The 17,897-nt window shown below is 39.4% G+C and overlaps 1 protein-coding gene across 2 annotated transcripts in view; it reads left to right on the forward strand.

Moving 5' to 3' along the window:
• The window catches only part of LOC309871506 (signal-regulatory protein beta-1-like), a 56,413-nt gene that overhangs the window by 23,997 nt on the left and 14,519 nt on the right, over window positions 1–17,897 (forward strand). The gene's annotated exons all lie outside the window — the stretch shown is intronic.

Consider the following 17,897-nt stretch of genomic DNA (forward strand, 5'->3'; position numbering starts at 1 on the left):
ACAGATGGCCCTTCTTTTCACGACATCTGTATCTTTGAGGTAAATACCCAAGAGTGCAATTGCAGGGTCATAGGGAAGTTCTATTTTTAATTTCTTGAGGAATTTCCACACTGTTCTCCAAAGAGGCTGCACCAACTTGCATTCCCACCAACAGAGTAAGAGGGTTCCCCTTTCTCCACATCCCCTCCAACACATGTTGTTTCCTGTCTTGTTAATTTTGGCCATTCCAAGTGGTATAAGGTGATAACTCAATGTGGTTTTAATTTAAAGCTCCCTGAGGGCTAGTGATGATGAACAGCTTTTCATGTGTCTGATAGCCATTTGTATGTCTTGATTGGAGAAGTGTCTGTTCATATCTTCTGCCCATTTTTTGATATGACTGTCTGTTTTGTGTGTGTTGAGTTTGAAGAGTTCATTATAGATCCTGGATATCAACCCTTTGTCTGTACTGTCATTTGCAAATATCTTCTTCCATTCTGTGGGCTGCCTCTTTGTTTTTTTGACTGTTTCATTTGCTGCATGGAATAAGAAGAGACCCCAAATCACTAAGGAAATGTTGAAAAACAAAAATAAAACTGGGGGCATCATGTTACCTGATTTCAAGCTTTATCACAAAGCTGTGATCACCAAGACAGCATGGTACTGACATAAAAACAGACACATAGACCAGTGGAACAGAGTAGAGAGCCCAGATATGGACCCTCAATTCTATGGTCAATTAATCTTCGACAAAACAGGAAAAAATATACAGTGGAAAAGAGACAGTCTCTTCAATAAATGGTGCTGGGAAAACTGGACAGCTCTATGTAGAAGAATGAAACTCGACCATTCTCTTACACCATACACAAAGATAAACTTAAAATGGATAAAAGACCTCAACGTGAGACAGAAATCCATCAGAATCCTAGAGGAGAACATAGGCAGTAATCTCTTCGATATCAGCCACAGTAACTTCTTTCAAGATATGTCTCCAAAGGCAAAAGAAACAAAAGCGAAAATCATTCAATTTTTGATGAAATTTTGCTCTTTCCATTTATACCTTTGATCTAGCTTTATTTTTCCTGAGCTCTGTGCTTGTGTGTGTTATAGATGGTAGGGATGTTATTATTTTTTTTTCCATTGGCATAAGTTATTTAGAACTTACTGATTAGACAGCTGCCTTTGCCATAGAACAGGCCACTCCACAAATGTGTGATTCTTTTTAGAGTTCTTATTGCCATTAAACTACTTCTCTATCTCTGTCAAAACTTCCCTGCCTTGAACATTGGGGTGCCTATGGCCCTTCTTTTCACTCTATCTGTATCTCTGGGTTAAATACCCAGTAGTGCAATTCCTAGGGTAGCTCTATTTTCAACTTTTTGAGGAAGCTCCATACTGTTTTCCAAATGCTTGCTCCAATTTGGATTCCCACCATTCCCTCTTTCTCCACAACCACTCCAGCATTTGTTGTTTCTTGTCTTGTTTTCGCCATATTAACTGATGTACAGCAGTGTCTCAATGTGGTTTTGATACGAATCTCCCTGATGGCTCATGATGATGAACATTTTTTCATGTGTCTGTTAGCGATTTGTGCCGCTTCCAGTCTGTGACGAGAGAAGAATTAGGCACAAACAAGTCAGTTGCAAGAGATTGGGAGCAGGGGACAACAGTGGAAAAGGACTGCTGCCATGACCAACTCCACAGTCTCACTTTTATTGGATAGAAAACAATAGCCAATAGAAGGATTGATGAAGGTCAAACGTTAATCCCATCTTGCAGACAAGCAAGGAGGAAGATAAAGTTTATAGTTAAACAAGCACATTCAAAGGACTCATCTAACTAACAACGGGCACTTCTGGGAAGCAAAAAGAGTGATAACGGATAAGGGAAGCAGGCGGTTTTTGTTCCACCCTGAGCTGACCGGGTGTTCCCGGGTGCTCGGCTTCCCTGAAGCAGGGGCATTCCGCCCTGGGCAGGCCAGGCATTCCCAGCTTCCCGGCTTCTGTGAAGGGGCGGCATTCCACCCTGAGTGAAGCCAGGTATCCCCAGCTGCCCAGCTTCTGTGAAGGGGTGGCATTCCACCCTGAGCAAGCCGGGGATCCCCAGCTGCCCAGCTTCAGGGTCGTACATCATCCTTCTCCCCAAAGACCTGTTGCCAGTATATGTAGTTCTTAAGGCCATATCTAAATGTGCTTGGTAACTAGTAAAATCCTCCAGGGGTTACAGTTTAAGTAGCAAATTGTTCCGAGGGGCAAGAGCATCTCTCCCCTTTTGTTTTGCGAAGAAGTAGAAAAGTTGATTTTGCAGCTTCTTGATTTTTCAGTTGGAGGGATTTTCACGTGCTTCTGAAGACTAAACATAAAAAGATTACAGCAATAAGAAGAATAATCAATCCACTTATAACACCGAGACCAGTTTGTGTGATCCAAGTAGAAGGGTTTAAATCAGACAGAATATCATTAATTCTTTGAGTAAAACTCACTCCTGGAACAGATTGTAATGATGAGTGAGAAATACTTAGAATTGTATCTTGAAGTTGTTTAATATCTAAGGTTAGATTATCACCATAATGATTAGTAATATGTCGGCGAATTTTGCTTCAAGATACTTCTGATTCATTATAGGCATGGGGAGTAACACAGAAAGAAGAAACATTCCAATCACATAAAGTATGAAGTCTAAGCTTTATATTCTGAAGATCATGTCCTATATATATCATGGCTGTTTCTAAATCAGAGACACGTTCATCTAATTTTTGATCTATGAACGTTTGTTGATTCCAGGCCTTGCTAGCATTCTTGTGCCACTTCTGTACAAATTGTGTAGTTTGTAGAGTTTGATGCAAGGTCATTCCTGCAATTTGTATGTCTTCTTTGGAGAAGTGTCTGTTCATGTTTTGTGCCCATTTTTTGACTTGATTATTTGTTCTTTGGGGGTTGAGTTTGAGAAGTTCCTTATAGATCTTGGATACCAGCCTTTTATCTGTAGTGTCATTTACAAATATCTTCTTCCATTCCTTGGGTTGTTTATTTTTTTTTTGTTGTTGTTGACTGTTTCCTTTGCTGTGCAGAAGCTTTTATCTTGATGAAGTCCTAAAAGTTTATTTTTGTTCTTGTTTCTTTTGCCATTTGAGATGTGTCTTTTCTTTTATTTAAAGATTTTATTTATTTATTTGACAGACAGAGATCACAAGTAGGCAGAGAGGCAGGAAGAGAGAGAGGGGGGGGGGAAGCAGGCTCCCCGCTGAGCAGAGAGCCCGATTCAGGGCTCGATCCCAGGACCCTGAGATCATGACCCAAGCCGAAGGCAGCAGCCCAACCCACTGAGCCACCCAGGCGCACCTGGAGATGTGTCTTGAAAGAAGTTGCTGTGGCTGATGTTGAAGAGATGACTGCCTGTGTTCTCCTCCAGGACTTTGATGGATTCCTATCTCACACTGGGATCTTTCATCTTTTTAGAATTTATCTTTGTTGATGGTGTAAACGAATGGCTGACTTTCATCCTCTGTATATAGCTGTGCACTTTCCCCATCACTATTTATTGAAGAGACTGTATTTTTTCCATTGGATATTTTTTCTTCCTTTGTTGAAGATTATTTGACCATGGAGTGATTGCTGTTGCTAGGACTTCCAGTACTCTGTTGAACAATAGCAGCAAGAATGGACATCCTTGTCGTGTTCCTGATTTTAAGGGAAAGGCTCTCAGCTTTTCTCCTTTGAGAATGATATTCACTGTGGGCTTTTCATAGATGGTTTTTATGAAATTGAATAATGATCCCACTATTCCTATATTCTGAAGGTTTTAAACAGGAAAGGATGCTGTATTTTGTCAAATGCGTTTTCTGCGTCAATTGAGAGGACTATGTGGTTTTTGTCTCTTGTCTCTTCTCTTATAAATGTGTCACATTGATTTGCAAATGTTGAACCACCCTTACCTCCCAGGAACAAATCCCACCTGGTGGTGATAGATAATCCTTTTAATGTACTTTTAGACCCTATTAGCTAGGATCATGTTGAGAATTTTGGCAAACCGTGGAAGGAACCAAGATGCTATTCAACAGGTGAATGGTAAAGAAGATGTAGTTCATATATACAATGGAATATTACTCAGCCATCAGAAAGGATGAATACTCAACTTCTGCATCAACATAGATGGAACTGGAGGAGCTTTTGCTAAGTGAAATAAGTCAAACAGAGAAAGACAATAATCCTGTGTTTTTACTTATTTGTGGAACTTAAGGAATAGCTTGGAGGACATTAAGAGAAGGAAGGGAACAATGAAGGGGTGGAGAATCAGAGAGGGAGATGAACAATGAAAGACTATGGACTCTGGGAATCCAACTGAGGAGAGGTAGGTGGGGGTGAGCCTGGATGGGTGAGCCTGTTGATAGGTAATAAGGAGGCATGGATTGCATGAAGCACATTGTTTGTTATAGGCAAACAATGAATCATGGAAATCAAAAATTAATGATGTACTGTATGGTGACTAAGATAACATAATAAAAAAATTATAAAAAAAAAAAGAAATGTTCTCACCCTGTAAGTTGTGGGCATGAGAGTACAGCACAGGGGAATACAGGCAACAGTTCTGGAATAACATTGTGTCGGGGCAGAGGGTGATTACACTTACTATGGTGAACGTTTCATAATGCCTAGAACTTTCAACTTACTACGTTGTGCATTTAAAACTAATACAGCACCATATAGCAACTTTAATAATTAAAACTTTAAAAATACTTTAAAAATAAAATTTGCCTTTGCATCAAATAAGAAAAAGACCCATTCAAAATACATAGTTGGCCAAGTGATTTTTGGCAAAATTTCCCAAACAACTCAATGTGGAAAGGATCATCCTTTCAACAAATGGCCATGAAACAATTAGATACTTCTATGTTAAAAAAAAAAAGACCCTTAACTATTTCTTTATGCACAAAATTTAATATTGTCTTTTTTTAATTGTGTTATATTAGTCTCCTTGCAGTACATCATTAGTTTTTGATGTAGAGTTCAATGATTTATTGTTTGCATATAACACCCAGTGCTCCATGCAATATGTGCCCTCCTTAATACCCATCACTGGGCTCTCTCATCTCCCCACACTCCTCCCTTCTATAAGCCTCAGTTTGTTTCCCAGAGTCCACAGTCCTCTCTCCCTCTGATTCTCTGCCCCGTTCATTTTTCCCTTCCTTCTCTTAATGTCCTCCATGCTATTTCTTATGTTCCACAAATAAGTAAAACCACATGATAATTGACTTTCTCTGTTTGACTTATTTCATCAGCATAAGCTCCTTCCTAAAATAATATTACCTAATATCAATATTACTGAACAACACACACAAAAATACTTAGAACAAATTAATATGATCAGATGGATCATACCTAAATATAAAATCTAAAATGATGAAGTTTCTAGAAGAAACTGTGGGGGAAACAAAACTAAATCATTTTGCTCTTGGGTTAGCAGACACTTCATAGATACGACAGGAGAAAAACAGTCTATAAAGGAAAACATTGACCCATTTGACTTCATGAAGCTTTAAAACTTTTATTCTTCAAAAGATACTGTTTGGGAGGAGGAGTCAAGATGGAGGAGAAGTAGCAGGCTGAGACTACTTCAGCTAGCCAGAGATCAGCTAGATAGCTTATCTAAAGATTGCAAACACCTGAAAATCCATCGGCAGATCGAAGAGAAGAAGAACAGCAATTCTGGAAACAGAAAAACAACCACTTTCTGAAAGGTAGGACCGGCGGAGATGTGAATCCAAAGCGACGGGAAGATAGACCCCGGGGGGAGGGGCTGGCTCCCGGCAAGCGGCGGAGCAACAGTGCACAAAATCAGGACTTTTAAAAGTCTGTTCCGCTGAGGGACATTGCTCCAGAGGCTAAACCAAGGCGAAGCCCACGCGGGGTCAGCGTGGCCTCAGGTCCCGCAGGGTCACAGAAGGATCGGGGGTGTCTGAGTGTCGCAGAGCTTGCGGGTATTGGAACAAGAAAGCCGGCTACAGAGACAGAGCCGACAGTAAGCTCGCAGCTCGGTGTTACCTTGAACCGGTCGCAGGCTCAGTGAGCTCGGAGCGCGGCCGGAGGTCAGGCAGACGGGAGTAACTGGGCGCTGTTCTCTGAGGGCGCACTGAGGAGTGGGGCCCTGGGCTCTCGGCTCCTCAGGGCCGGAGACCAGGAGGCCGCCATTTGTATTCCCGTCCTCCAGAACTAAACGGAAAGCGCTCAGGGAACAAAAGCTCCTGAAAGCAAACCCGAGTGGATTCCGCAACCTGGCCCCTGATAAGGGCGGTGCAATTCCGCCTGGGGCAAAGACACTTGAGAATCACTACAACAGGCCCTTCCTCGAGAAGATCAACAAGAAATCCAGCCGAGATCAAGTTCACCTACCAAGGAGTGCAGTTTCAATACCAAGGAGAGCAGCAGAATTCCAGAGGAGGAGAAAGCAAAGCACGGAACTCATGGCTTTTTCCCTGTGATTTTTTTTAGTCTTACAGTTAATTTAATTTTTTTCTTTATCATTTTTTGTTTTTTTTTTCTCGCCTTCTGGTTAATTTTTTCTTAACTTTTACCTTTTTCTTTTTTAACGTTTTTTTAACTAGCTTATCTAATATATATATATATATTTTATATATTTTTCTTATTTGTTTTCTTTTTTTAAGATCTTTTCTTTTCTTTTTTTTTCTTTCTTTTTTCTATTTTTTTTTCTTTCTTCCTTTTTGAACCTCTTTTTATCCTCCTTGTCCCCCCTCATGATTTGGGATCTCTTCTAATTTGGTTAAAGCATATTTTCCTGGGGTTGTTGCCACCCTTTTAGTATTTTACTTGCTCCTTCATATACTCTTATCTGGACAAAATGACAAGACGGAAAAATTCAACACAAAAAAGAACAAGAGACAGTACCGAAGGCTAGGGACCTAATCAATACAGACATTGGTAATATGTCAGATCTAGAGTTCAGAATGACAATTCTCAAGGTTCTAGACAGGCTCGAAAAAGGCATGGAAGATATTAGAGAAACCCTCTCGAGAGATATAAAAGCCCTTTCTGGAGAAATAAAAGACTAAAATCTAACCAAGTTGAAATAAAAAAAAAGCTATTAATGAGGTGCAATCAAAAATGGAGGCTCTCACTGCTAGGATAAATGAGGCAGAAGAAAGAATTAGTGATATAGAGACCAAATGACAGAGAATAAAGAAGCTGAGCAAAAGAAGGACAAACAGCTACTGGACCATGAGGGGAGAATTCGAGAGATAAGTGACACCATGAGATGAAACAACATTAGAATAATTGGGATTCCAGAAGAAGAAGAAAGAGAGAGGAGAGCAGAAGGTATACTGGAGAGAATTATTGGGGAGAATTTCCCCAATATGGCAAAGGGAACGAGCATCAAAATTCAGGAGGTTCAGAGAACGCCCCTTAAAATCAATAAGAATAGGCCCACACCCTGTCACCTAATAGTAAAATTTACAAGTCTCAGTGACAAAGAGAAAATCCTGAAAGCAGCCCGGGAAAAGAAGTCTGTAACATACAATGGTAAAATATTAGATTGGCAGCTGACTTATCCACAGAGACCTGGCAGGCCAGAAAGAGCTGGCATGATATATTCAGAGCACTAAACAAGAAAAACATGCAGCCAAGAATACTATATCCAGCAAGGCTATCATTGAAAATAGAAGGAGAGATTAAAAGCTTCCAGGACAAACAAAAACTGAAAGAATTTGCAAACACCAAACCAGCTCTACAGGAAATATTGAAAGGGGTCCTCTAAGCAAAGAGAGAGCCTACAAGTGGTAGATCAGAAAGGAACAGAGACCATATACAGTAACAGTCACCTTACGGGCAATACAATGGCACTAAATTCATATCTCAAATAGTTACCCTGAATGTGAATGGGCTAAATGCCCCGGTCAAAAGACACAGGGTATCAGAATGGATAAAAAACAAAACCCATCTATATGTTGCCTCCAAGAAACTCATTTTAAGCCCGAAGACACCTCCAGATTTAAAGTGAGGGGATGGAAAAGAATTTACCATGCTAATGGACATTAGAAGAAAGCAGGAGTGGCAATCCTTATATCAGATCAATTAGATTTTAAGCCAAAGACTATAATAAGAGATAAGGAAGGACATTATATCATACTCAAAGGGTCTGTCCAACAAGAAGATTTAACAATTTTAAATATCTATGCCCCCAACGTGGGAGCAGCCAACTATATAAACCAATTAATAACAAAATCAAAGAAACACATCAACAATAATACAATAATAGTAGGGGACTTTAACACTCCCCTCACTGAAATGGACAGGTCATCCAAGCAAAAGATCAGCAAGGAAATAAAGGCCTTAAACGACACACTGGACCAGATGGACATCACAGATATATTCAGAATATTTCATCCCAAAGCAACAGAATACACATTCTTCTCTAGTGCACATGGAACATTCTCCAGAATAGATCACATCCTCGGTCCTAAATCAGGACTCAACCGATATCAAAAGATTGGGATCATTCCCTGCATATTTTCAGACCACAATGCTCTAAAGCTAGAACTCAACCACAAGAGGAAGTTTGGAAAGAACCCAAATACATGGAGACTAAACAGCATCCTTCTAAAGAATGAATGGGTCAACCGGGAAATTAAGGAAGAATTGAAAAAAATCATGGAAACAAATGAAAATGAAAATACTACGGTTCAAAATCTGTGGGACACAACAAAGGCAGTCCTGAGAGGAAAATATATAGTGGTTCAAGCCTTTCTCAAGAAACAAGAAAGGTCTCAGGTACACAACCTAACCCTACACCTAAAGGAGCTGGAGAAAGAACAAGAAAGAAACCCAAAGCCCAGCAGGAGAAGAGAAATCATAAAGATCAGAGCAGAAATCAATGAAATAGAAACCAAAAAAACAATAGAACAAATCAATGAAAGTAAGAGCTGGTTCTTTGAAAGAATTAATAAAATTGATAAACCCCTGGCCTGACTTATCAAAAAGAAAAGAGAAAGGACCCAAATAAATAAAATCATGAATGAAAGCGGAGAGATCACAACTAACACCAAAGAAATACAAACTATTATAAGAACATACTATGAGCAACTCTACGCCAATAAATTTGACAATCTGGAAGAAATGGATGCATTCCTAGAAACATATAAACTACCACAACTGAACCAGGAAGAAATAGAAAGCCTGAACAGACCCATAACCAGTAAGGAGATTAAAACAGTCATTAAAAATCTCCAAACAAACAAAAGCCCAGGGACAGACGGCTTCCTGGGGGAATTCTACCAAACATTTAAAGAAGAACTAATTCTTATTCTCCTGAAACTGTTCCAAAAAATAGAAATGGAAGGAAAACTTCCAAACTCATTTTATGAGGCCAGCATCACCTTGATCCCAAAACCAGACAAGGATCCCATCAAAAAAGAGAGCTATAGACTAATATCCTTGATGAACACAGATGCGAAAATTCTCACCAAAATACTAGCCAATAGGATTCAACAGTACATTAAAAGGATTATTCACCACGACCAAGTGGGATTTATTCCAGGGCTGCAAGGTTGGTTCAAAATCCGCAAATCAGTCAATGTGATACAACACATCAATAAAAGAAAGAACAAGAACCATATGAAACTCTCAATAGATGCTAAAAAAGCATTTGACAAAGTACAGCATCCCTTCCTTATGAAAACTCTTCAAAGTGTAGAGATAGAGGGCACATACCTCAATATCATCAAAGCCATCTATGAAAAACCCACCGCAAATATCATTCTCAATGGAAAAAAACTGAAAGCTTTTCCGCTAAGGTCAGGAACACGGCAGGAATGTCCATTATCACCACTGCTATTCAACATAGTACTAGAGGTCCTAGCCTCAGCAATCAGACAAGAAAAGGAAATTAAAGGCATCCAAATCGGCAAAGAAGAAGTCAATTTATCACTCTTCGCAGATGATATGATACTATATGTGGAAAACCCCAAAGACTCCACTCCAAAACTGCTAGAACTTTTACAGGAATTCATTAAAGTGTCAGGATATAAAATCAATGCAAAAAAATTAGTTGCATTTCTCTACACCCACAGCAAGACAGAAGAAAGAGAAATTAAGGAGTCAATCCCATTTACAATTGCACCCCAAACCATAAGATACCTAGGAATAAACCTAACCAAAGAGGCACAGAATCTATACTCAGAAAACTATAAAGTAAAAAAAAAAAATAATAAAAAAAAAAAAAAAAAAAAAGAAAACTATAAAGTACTCATGAAAGAAATTGAGGAAGACACAAAGAAATGGAAAAATGTTCCATGCTCCTGGATTGGAAGAATAAATATTGTGAAAATGTCTATGCTACCTAAAGCAATCTACACATTTATTGCAATTCCTATCAAAGTACCACCCATCTTTTTCAAAGAAATGGAACAAATAATTCTAAAAGTTATATGGAACCAGAAAAGACCTCGAATAGCCAAAGGGATATTGAAAAAGAAAGCCAACGTTGGTGGCATCACAATTCCGGACTTCAAGCTCTATTACAAAGCTGTCATCATCAAGACAGCATGGTACTGGCACAAAAACAGACACATCGATCAATGGAACAGAATAGAGAGTCCAGAAATAGACCCTCAACTCTATGGTCAACTAATCTTCGACAAAGCAGGAAAGGATGTCCAATGGAAAAAAGACAGCCTCTTCAATAAATGGTGCTGGGAAAATTGGACAGCCACATGCAGAAAAATGAAATTGGACCATTTCCTTACACCACACACGAAAATAGACTCAAAATGGATGAAGGACCTCAATGTGCGAAAGGAATCCATCAAAATCCTTGAGGAGAACACAGGCAGCAACCTCTTCGAACTCTGCCGCAGCAACATCTTCCTAGGAACAACGCCAAAGGCAAGGGAAGCAAGGGCAAAAATGAACTATTGGGATTTCATCAAGATCAAAAGCTTTTGCACAGCAAAGGAAACAGTTAACAAAATTAAAAGACAACTGACAGAATGGGAGAAGATATTTGCAAACGACATATCAGATAAAGGACTAGTGTCCAGAATCTATAAAGAACTTAGCAAACTCAACACCCAAAGAACAAATAATCCAATCAAGAAATGGGCAGAGGACATGAACAGACATTTCTGCAAAGAAGACATCCAGATGGCCAACAGACACATGAAAAAGTGCTCCATATCACTCGGCATCAGGGAAATACAAATCAATACCACAATGAGATATCACCTCACACCAGTCAGAATGGCTAAAATCAACAAGTCAGGAAATGACAGATGCTGGCGAGGATGCGGAGAAAGGGGAACCCTCCTACACTGTTGGTGGGAATGCAAGCTGGTGCAGCCACTCTGGAAAACAGCATGGAGGTTCCTCAAAATGTTGAAAATAGAACTGCCCTATGATCCAGCAATTGCACTATTGGGTATTTACCCTAAAGATACAAACGTAGTGATCCAAAGGGGCACGTGCACCCGAATGTTTATAGCAGCAATGTCTACAATAGCCAAACTATGTTAAGAACCTAGATGTCCATCCACAGATGAACGGATCAAGAAGATGTGGTATATATACACAATGGAATACTATGCAGACATCAAAAGAAATGAAATCTTGCCATTTGCGACAACATGGATGGAACTAGAGCGTATCATGCTTAGCGAAATAAGTCAAGCAGAGAAAGACAACTATCATATGATCTCCCTGATATGAGGAAGTGGTGATGCAACATGGGGGCTTAAGTGGGTAGGAGAAGAATAAATGAAACAAGATGGGATTGGGAGGGAGACAAACCATAAGTGACTCTTAATCTTACAAAACAAACTGAGGGTTGCTGGGGGGCGGGGGTTTGGGAGAAGGGGGTGGGATTATGGACATTTGGGAGGGTATGTGCTTTGGTGAGTGCTGTGAAGTGTGTAAACCTGGTGATTCACAAACCTGTACCCCTGGGGATAAAAATATATGTTTATAAAAAATAAAAAATTTAAAAAAAAACTGTAAAAAAGCAACAAATGTTGAAAATCACGAAAATAGTTCCTTATTATAAATGCAAGTCATTCTTTTTCAATTAAAATTCATTTAATTTTTTTATGAAAAAAAGATACTGTTTTTTTAAATTTATTATTTCTTTTCAGCGTTAACAGTATTCATTGTGCTCCATGCAATCCGTGCCCTCTCTAATACCCACCACCTGCTTCCCCCAACGTCCCACCCCCTGCCCCTTCAAAAACCTCAGATTGTTTTTCAGAGTCCATAGTCTCTCATGATTCACCTCCCTTTCCAATTTCCCTCAAATCCCTTCTCCTCTCCATTTCCCCTTGTCCTCCATGTTATTTGTTATGCTCCACAAATAAGTGAAACCATATAATAATTGACTCTCTCTGTTTGACTTATTTCACTCAGCATAATCTCTTCCAGTTCTGTCCATGTTGATACAAAAGTTGGGTATTCATTCTTTCTGATGGAGGCATAATACTCCATAGTGTATATGGACCACATCTTCCTTTTCCATTCGTCCATTGAAGGGCATCTTGGTTCTTTCCACAATTTGGCGACCGTTTCCATTGTTGCTATAAACATTAGGGTACAGATGACCCTTCTTTTCACTACATCTGTATCTTTGGGGTAAATACCCAGGAGTGCAATTGCAGGGTCATAGGGAAGCTCTATTTTTAAGTTCTTGAGGAATCTCCACACTGTTCTCCAAAGTGGCTGCACCAGATTGCATTCCCACCCAGGAATAAACCTAACCAAAGAGGTAAAGGATCTGTACTTGAGGAACTACAGAACACTCATGAAAGAAATTGAAGAAGACACAAAAAGATGGAAGACCCATTCCATGCTCTTGTATCAGAAGAATAAATGTTAAAATGTCTATACTGCCTAGAGCAGTCTATACTTTTAAAAGATACTGTTAGTAAAAAGAAAAGAAAGGTTACCAACTGGGAGAAGATAATTGTCACATGATATCTAATGAAAGTCTTGCATCGGGGACAATTGCCCATTTGTACTAATCACCTTTATAATCCATGGCTTCTTTCAGGCTGAGATGTCAGAAAGAAGTGATTGCAGCCTGGACCTGATGGCTGCCAGTCATAAGACATTTACTGTCTTGCCCTCTATGAAGTTTGCAATGCCTGAGAGAATATTTAGAAAACTCTAACAACAAAGCAGCAAGAAGATAGATAATCACATTTTTCATGTGCATAAAAAAGATTTCATCAGAGCTCCACCAAAAACATATATGAGCATCAGTGAGAGTTTTGCTGATAAAAATTGAATTAAAAAAAAAAAAAACACTGCTATGTCCCAGTTAGAACAGCTTTAAAATACATTTCAATCCTTCTTTTGGGCAAAACTTCCCACCTGTTGTTCAGAACTGTTATGGCTTTCCTTGGTCCAGATGCATTTTAGAATCACTTTGTCAACATTCATTAAAACCCTCTTACAATTATTATTTGATTGCTTTCACTTTGTATTCATGTGGGAAAATTGACATCCTCTGATCCTGTTTTGCCACTCACAGACATGAGGTGTTTTAGGTTTTCTTTGATGACTTTCAGCTCACCAGATTACAGGGATTTTTAGTCCCATGATGATCTTATGCATCCTTACTTAGAGCGATCTTTAATACTCTCTGGTGTATGGAATCTTTAAAAATTATTATTATGGGTTTGGGACTGCTGTATGAGAATGTAACTGAGTTTTGAACATTGATCTTCTATCCATCAAGCTTATCACACTCAGACTAATGTATGGACATTCCCTTCTGTGTAACTCTTACAACATCAATCATCTCACCTAGGTTAGTTTTTACCTTCATTAAAGTTACACATGCACACGCTTCAACAGGCAAATAGTTCTGTACTTTCTATGTATGAAAACTGGAGTCTCCTGACCTCCCACTATTTTCCACCTCCCAGAGGCGACCATTTTCTATTCCTTTAATTGATAATTTTTAACTGATTCTTCCTGACTCTATACCCAGATCTCATAGAGCATGCATATATTGTCTCTTCTTGACTTCTCACCCTTTGACATTATTTACTGACTTCCCACTGTGGATGATGAGGATGCAATGCTCTGATACTATGGAAATCACACCCCATGTGCGTATTTCTACCCCACCCCCTTAACATTTTAATTTTAGATAATGTCATAGTCAGTATCCACATTATAATGCCAATAACATTGTGTTTTATACTCAATCCTTTTTTTCCTTCAAGATTTTATTTAAATTAAAGTCAGTTTACATATAGTGTAGTGTTAGTTTCAGGGTAGAATTTAGTGATTCACGAGTAACATATGATACCCAATGGTTATTACATCAAGTGTCTCAACCTTGTAACATTCCTAGCTTTTGCTTACATTGATCTGTTCATGTCTATTTTGGATAACCATCATGATATTCAGGATACAGAACAATTCCATGACCACAGAGCTTACTCTTGTGCTAGCCTCTCTTAGTGACAGCCAGCCCACCACCCAAACCTCTGGCCCATGCCGATCTATTCTCTATAACTTTGAGAATGTTGTGGAAGAGGAGTCCTACAGTATGGACATTTTAAGAGTGATTTTTTTTCCACTCCACATAATGCCTTTGGAATCTCACAAGTTGCGCATATGTATATAAGGTATTCCTTTTTATTACTGTATAGTATATCCTGATAGGAATGCACCACAGTTTGTTCAACAATTCACTTATCACTGGGAATTTTGCATGTTTACAGTTTTTTTCCATTATGAAAAAACTGCTCTAAACATTCATGAAGAGACTGCGTAAAGCTATGTCTTCATTTTGCTCAGATAAATGCCCAGGAGAGTGATCTCTGGGACATAAAACCCACTTCCTCTCCAGAAAGAGGAAGAAATGGTGCTTTTTGTTGAAGGCAAGCATATACAACTTCTTTTGTTAAAAGATTTTATTTCTTTTTTAAGTAATCTCTACACCAAACTTGGGACCCAAACTCACAACCCCATCATCAAGAGTGGCTCGCTTCACCAACTGAGTCAACCACATACCGTCATCAAATACAACTTCTGAAATCCACACTGCACTGTGCATTTGGGCTAAGTTTACTATTCCATCAATAAAGGGTTGGAATAGGGAGTCATTTCTTGAGCCCACCTCATTTGACCCCAAAATTTCTTAGGTCCTGATGAACCCATTTCTTTCTCCAGCTCAGTAGCTCTTGTGGAAGCTTGTGCAGAATGAGGCCACAAGCCAACCACCCCCAGGTGTCCAGAGCTCAGGAGATGGGACACAGTCCCCTACTGCAGTCCTTCTTGGCCTGGGACTCCCAAGTGGAGAATCACCATGAAGACCTCAAGGTGGGGGGAGGGGCCCAGTGCAGAAAGCAGAGGCCCCAGGCAGGCAGGAAGCATTATTTCTTCTGGGCCTGCCCACTCTCTCTGAAACATAAAAAGAATTCCTTCCAAATTTGTTTTTTTAATCGAGTTCCTGTTTCAAAGCACTGTGGTCTGAGAAATTACAGGGAATAATCTCAGTCTTTTGGTATTGGTTGAGACCTAATTTGTATCCCAGAATCTGGTCTATTCCGGAGAAAGTTCCATGTGAACTTGAGAAGAATGGGCATTCTGTTGTTTTAGAGTGGAATGTTCTGTATGTATCTATGAAGTCCATCTAGTTCAGTGTGTCATTCAAAACTTTTGTGTCTTTGTGGACTTTCTGCTTAGATGGATCTGTCTATTGCTGAAAGTGGAGTGTAGAGGTCTCCTATTATTAATGTTTTATTATCAATATGTCTCTTTATTTTGGTTAAGAGTTGCCTTTTATAGTTGATTGCTCCCATGTTGGGACCATAGATATTTACAATTGTTAGATCCCCTTGTTGGATAGACACTTTAAGAATCATATAGTGTCCTTCTGTCTCTCTAACTATGGTCTTTAGCTTAAAATATAATGGATGAAAGACCTCAATGTGATACAGGAATCTGTCAAAATCCTAGAGGAAACATAGACAGTAACCTCTTCAACATCAGCCACAGCAACTTCTTTCAAGACATGTCTCTAAAGGCAAGGGAAACAAGAGCGAAAATAAACTTTTGGGACTTCTCCAAGATAAAAAGTTTCTGGATAGCAAAGGAAACACTCAGCAGCATCAAAAAAAGAGACAACCTACAGAATAGGAGAAGATATTTGCAAATGACACTGTAAATAAAGGGCTGGTATCCAAGATCTCTAAAGAACTTCTCAAACTCAATCCTTAACAAACAGATCATCACATCAAAAAATGGGCAGAAGACATGAACAGACACTCTCCAAAGAGGACATACAAATGGCTAACAAACACAAAAAAGAAATGTTCATCATCATTAGCCATCAGGGAGATTCAATTCAAAACCGTTATTGAGATACCACCTTACACCAGTTAGAATGGAAAAAAATTGACAAGACAAAAATCAACAAATGCTGGAGTGGACGTGGAAAAAGGGAAACCCTCTTACACTGTAGGTGGGAATGCAAGTTGGTGCAGCCACTGTGGAAGACAGTGTGGAGGTTCCTCAAACAGTAGAAAATAGAGCTACCCTATGGCCCAGCAATCGCTCTACTGGGCATTTAGCTCAAAGATACAAAAGTAGTGAAAAAAAAAAGACCATATGCATCCCAATGTTCATAGCAGCAATGTCCACAATGGCCAAACTGTGGAAAGAGCGGAGATGCCCCTCAACAGATGAATGGATAAAGAAGATGCGGTTGATATGTACAGTGGAATATTACACAACCATCAGAAAGGATGAATACCCAATTTTTGTATCAACATGGATGGGATTGGTGGAGATTATGCTGAATGAAATAAGGCAGAGAAATTCAACTATCATATTGTTTCCCTTACTTGTAGATCATAAGGAATAGCACGAAAGACATTAGGAGAGAGAAGGGAAAAATAAAGGTGGAGGGAATCAGAGCAAGAGACCACCAATGAGAGACTATAGATGCCAGGAAACAAACTGAGGGTTTTAGAGGGGAGGGGAGTAGGGGGATGGGTGAGCCCAGTGATGGGTATTAAGGGGGCACAGATTGCATGGGGCACTGGGTGTTATACACAAATGATGAATCATGGAACAGTACATCAAAAACTAATGATGTACTGTATGGTGACTAACATAACATGATAATAATTTTTTAATTAAATTTATTTATTTTCAGCATAACAGTATACATTATTTTTTCACCACAGCCAGTGCTCCATGCAATCCATGCCCTCTATAATACCCACCACCTGGTACCCCAACCTCCCACCCCCCACCACTTCAAACCCCTCAGATTGTTTTTCAGAGCCCGTAGTCTCTCATGATTCACCTCCCCTCCCAATTTCCCCCAACTCCCTTCTCCTCTCTAACTCCCCATGTCCTCCATGCTATTTGTTATGCTCCACAAATAAGTGAAACCATATGATAATTGACTCTCTCTGCTTGACTTATTTCACTCAGCATAATCTCTTCCAGTCCTGTCCATGTTGCTACAAAAGTTGGGTATTCATCCTTTCTGATGGAGCACTCCATAGTGTATATGGACCACATCTTCCTTACCCATTCATCCGTTGAAGGGCATCTTGGTTCTTTCCATATTTTGGCGACCGTGGCCATTGCTGCTATAAACATTGGGGTACAGATGGCCCTTCTTTTCACGACATCTGTATCTTTGGGGTAAATACCCAGGATGTGGCAGGATACAAAGTCAATGTGCAGAAATCAATGGCTTTCTTATACACTAACAATGAAATCACAGAAAGGGAAATTAGAGAATTGATTCCATTTACTATAGCACCAAGAACCATAAGATACCTGGGAATAAACCTAACCAAAGAGGTAAAGGATCTGTACTTGAGGAACTACAGAACACTCATGAAAGAAATCGAAGAAGACACAAAAAGATGGAAGACCATTCCATGC

Source organism: Mustela nivalis (genome assembly GCF_964662115.1).
Source record: "Mustela nivalis genome assembly, chromosome: 8".
Lineage (NCBI taxonomy): Eukaryota > Metazoa > Chordata > Mammalia > Carnivora > Mustelidae > Mustela > Mustela nivalis.